The sequence below is a fragment of the Bos indicus genome, chromosome 15 (assembly GCF_029378745.1).
Source record: "Bos indicus isolate NIAB-ARS_2022 breed Sahiwal x Tharparkar chromosome 15, NIAB-ARS_B.indTharparkar_mat_pri_1.0, whole genome shotgun sequence".
In the NCBI taxonomy this organism is placed as follows: domain Eukaryota; kingdom Metazoa; phylum Chordata; class Mammalia; order Artiodactyla; family Bovidae; genus Bos; species Bos indicus.
This window is the reverse complement of record NC_091774.1, coordinates 53,191,204-53,195,859: the sequence shown is the minus strand read 5'-3', so window position 1 is coordinate 53,195,859 and position 4,656 is coordinate 53,191,204. Positions and strand designations below refer to the sequence as shown.

General features: G+C 48.7%; 1 long non-coding RNA gene across 1 annotated transcript; it reads left to right on the top strand.

Annotated features, from left to right (window-relative positions):
- Positions 1–1,114: 1,114 nt before the first annotated feature.
- On the top strand, positions 1,115–3,404 carry LOC139187334 (uncharacterized). The gene is made up of 2 exons (XR_011570885.1): positions 1,115–1,448; positions 3,218–3,404. It is a non-coding gene; the product is annotated as an uncharacterized lncRNA (long non-coding RNA).
- Positions 3,405–4,656: the final 1,252 nt, after the last annotated feature.

Here is a 4,656-nt window from a genome sequence, read left to right as displayed (position 1 = left end):
GGGACATAGTAGACGCTTGGTAAATATTTGTTGAATAAATAATAATCAATAATAATAAGGTTCCTCAGACAAAATGTGGCAAAACCATACACAGGAAGCATTATTGGGAATATAGTTCTGCTATGTGCTGCAACGTGAATGAGCCTTGAAAATACAATGCTAAGTAAAAGAAGCCAGGCACAAAAGGCCACGTACTGTGTGATTCCGTTTACATGAAAGGTGCAGATTAGGCTAATCTATAGAGAAAGAAAGTTGTGTTTGCCTAGGCCCATGAGTGGGGACGGGGCAGATCTGGGGAAAATGGGGAGTTGATTGTTCATGGTACAGGGCTTCTTTTTGGTGGCAATGAAATTTTTCTAAAATTAATGGGGGTGATACTTGCACAACTCTGTAAATACTTTAAAAACTATTGAATTGTGTATTTTAAATGGGTACACTTTATGTGCTGCATCGATTCAGTCATGTTTGACTCCTTGTGATCCTATGGACTGTGGCCTCCCAGGCTCCTCTGTCCATGGGATTCTCCAGGCAAGAATACCGGAGTGGGTTGCCATGCCCTCCTCCAGGGGATCTTCTCAACCCAGGCATCAAACCCACATCTCTCATGTCTCCTGTATGGGCAGGTGGGTTCTTTACCACTGTTATTTTTGTTGTTGTTGTTCAATCACTAAGTCATGATTGACAGCATTCTCATGGACAGTAGCAAGCCAGGCTCCTCTGTCCTCCACTATTTCCTGGAGTTTGCTCAAATTCAGGTCCATTGAGTCAGTGATGCGGTCTAACCATCTCATCCTCTGCTGCCCCCTTCTCCTTTTGCCTTTAGTCTTTTCCAGCATCAGGGTCTTTTCCAATGAGTCAGCTCTTTGCATCAGGTGGCCAAAGTATTGGAGCTTCAGCAACAGTTCTTCCAATGAATATTTAGGGCTGATTTCCTTTAGGACTGACTGGTTTGATCTCCTTTCTGTCCAAGGGACTCTCAGGATCACAACTCAAAAGCATCAATTCTATATGTTATTTATGTCTCAATAAATATGTTAAAAATAATAAGGTTTCTGCCTTCAAGGGCCCTTGTGAGATTTACATGAAATGATTGACTTGCTTTGTAAAGGAAAGGAATTATATAATGAGTACCCACTGATCTTAGATGTTCAACAAAACCATTATATGGTTTATCTTATTTATTCCTCGCTATGAATCTCATTCGTTCATTCAGTGAGTAATTGTGCACCTCCTATGTACTAGGCACTGTTTTCGACACAGGAGGTAAAGCAGGGACCAAACTAGACAAAGATCCCTGTCCTCTGAGAGCTTTCAGGAAGAATCAGACAATGCAAACAAAATGTGAACTGTGATTTTCCCTTTTTTTTTTTAATGACATGGAAATTGAGGTGCCCGAGGTCATCTGACTAATGAGAGGCAGAGTTGAGATTCAAATGGAAGTCTCCAAGGTTTGTGTGTTTCTGTGCCTCGTGGGTGAGGGCGCTGGGTTGGCTTAGGTGGAGTGAAAGCTTGTGGACAAAGTGTGGGTCTGTGGTGAGGATGTTGGGGTGGGTCCCGGAGGGCTGGCTGAGACCCCTCCCCACCTGGTGCTTCCCACTTCATTCCAAGGGGCCCCCCTTCCTCATGACTGACAGTCAGATGTATCTTACCTACTAGATGCTGGCAGGATCCAAATTATAGGCATCTCATAGGTGGTAAGTGAACCTGAACTTCTCCCAGAGCAGTCACATGGGGGTGCCAGGAGAGGCAGCTGAGCTCAGTCACATCTCCCAAGGGATGGAGTCCAGTTGTGGAGACTGCCTCATGAGGAGGCAAGGACTTCTGGGGGGCATACAGAGGAGCCAGGGCTTTGGGTGGGGGTTGAGGCCTGGAACAGGACAGGGGAGGGAGCTGGGGGTGCCAGCCTGGAGAAGAGCCAGCTTGGGGTCATGGGTACACCCTCCATGGCTGCCCTGGGCTGCAGATAGGTGTGCCGTGTGCCCCTGTGGCCAAGCTGGGGAGACAGGGTTCTGTGAGGAGGCTCTCCTCCAGGGACAGGGGTTGCCTAGGAAGGAGTCACCTCTCCATCTCTGGAGGTGGGGGAGGAAACAAATGATGTCAGGGTGTGAAGGAGGTGCAGAGGGGACCCTTGTGGGGGGACAGATCCTTTCAGAGGCCCCAGCTTCAGAGTGGGGAGAAGATTCTGGCTTCCCTTCAGAAGAGCTCCCAGACCAGACTGGAGGGGTGGGGGGTGCTAGCTCTCAAGGCCTAAGTGCCTCCCCCAGTTCTGCAAGCCTTGGGGAGGGCCTCTCTAGCCCTGCTCCCCAACACTCAGCTGTGTCTTCAGACCCAGGGTTTGGGTGTCTTCCTGGCAGCCAGTGAAGGTGGGGATACCATCTGGGGCCTCCCTAAAGGTAAGTAGGAGGTCAAAGGGATAACCATGACCAGAGGACATCACAGAGTTGTCCTAGGGGACCCCCACTCCTGGCAGAAGCAATGAGGGCCAAGTGAGCACCTTTGAAACCCCACGTGGGACTCTGGGCCTCAGAGGGGCCCTGAGGACAGAGCAGCAGTGTCTGCCTCTCTTTTTTTTTTTCAAAGTTTGTTTTTCCTTTTAATGAGGGCCATTTTCCCCCCCAGTCTTTATTGAATTTGTTACAATATTGCTTCTGTTTTATGTTCTGTTTTGGGGGTTTTTTTTGGCTGCAAGGCATGTGGGATCTTAGCTCCCCAACCAGGGATCAAACTCATACCTGCTGCATTAGAAGGGAAAGTCTTAACCACTGGACCACCAGGGAAGTCCCTGCCCCTCATTCTTCCCTTTACAAAACCAGCAGCCAGTCATAAGCCTTTCTGAGGGAATAAAATACCCCACAGTGCTGAGCTTTGTCCTGGTGCCAGAGTGTAGCATGATGGATCCACTATGGGCTGTGGGGCTCTAGGTGGGTGTAAGGAAAGAGCAAATTAGCCAAGACGGCAGTGGTCAGGCTCTCTTGCCCCACGGCCTATTGCCCCACGTTTTGTAAATAATGATTATGTAACTGCACATGGGCTAGGTCCTATATAAGCACCACCTGGACTGCCTTTGCGGTCTAGTCAAGTTCAGTTGCACTGAGTTGTGTTACGTAGTCATTGTTGCTGCTGTGTCTGCCAGTAGAGGGTAAAGCACATCTGCTTTGCCATGGAGAATAAGAATGTCTGCATTTAAATGTCTACAACTCCTTGCATCTTCTTCCAGCTTCTTCCTAGCTCATGCCTTGCTTACCATGGGTTCAGCGAACAGTGAGATACAACAAGACAATTGGCACAGTCAGCAGGATTGAACATCGAGACAGTGGGGAGTCCCTGTGAGCCCATGGGGGTGGGTGGGCTGGAATGGAGAGCTGAAATGTCACCCACAATAAAGAGCTGAAACTCACCCACAACGGCAGCAACCTTTTGTCATTGCTGATCAGTCATCATCAGGAACACACCTGGAGCCAACAAGGCTTGGCTTATTACTTGCTGCAGCAAAGACTTCCCATCAGGGGATTCCGTGGGGTGTCTCCAAGGGGAAGAGTTAAGGAAGGGGTGTTTATAAGGTTGTGGGGGCTGAAGTGAGTCAAAGAATGGTCTTTGGCAGAGACTTATCAGAATTTTCAAAACAGGAAGCTGCTGGAACAGTCAGAGATCCTATGTTAAGAACACAGGAGAATTACTATTAAATCAGTTTGTCTGTGGTTTTCTCTTGGAACTTGTGAGTCTAAATTAGAAGTCCCCAACCTCCAGGATCTACTGATGATCTGAGGTGGAGCCAATGTAATAATAATAGAAATAAAGAGCACAATAAATTTAGTACAATTGAATCACCCCCAAACCATTCTCCACTCCTGGTCCATGGAAAATGGTCTTCCATGAAACCAGTCCCTGGTGGCAAAAAGGTTGGGGACCGCTGCTCTAAATAAATACATGGGTGTTTACAAGAGTGAGTTCAATCTGAGATGGACATCACAGCTTGGTCAGGAACGGTTACCTGTTTTGTAAGTCAGATGTTTTGTAAACTGTGTTCCCAGTTTCAGTTCTCAGTCCTATCTCCATCTTACACACCCCAGCAACCTGGTTGCCAGCAAGAGGGTCATTTTCTTCTCTTTACTCCACTGACGAGGGTCTGGACCTCAAGCTGCCTTTCAGCTGCTGCTGCCAACTCTGGCCACCAGGGGGCAGCAAGGCAGCATCCATGGACTGAAGACCTAGAGGGGACTAAGCGCTGCCAGGCAAGGGAGCTGAGCCAGTGCTCAGATTGAAGAGATAGGTCTGAAGCTCTGCACAGCTTCATTTGCTTTCCTTTCCTTCCAGGGATACCAGGAACGTGGAGAAAAAGGTGGAGGGAAATGGAGAGTGAGGAAGGAGGGAAACTGAAGGAAAGGGGATCCACAAAGCTGGAAGCTGGGTCCTCTGCCCGCTCCCATCTTTTCCTGCCATCCCCAAGCCAGTCTACTTCCATGTTCTGGTTCTAGTCTGACCTCCTGGCAGCCCCTCCTGGTCCTTCTCTTTCTCCCGCAGGTTGGTCATCCACCTGTGGCCTTTCTACTCCAGGGATCTATGTGGTACCTGCTGGGACTACCCCTCCCCCTCAGCCTTCTCCCTCAACACAGATGTGAACACACACACACACACACACACACACACACACTAGCA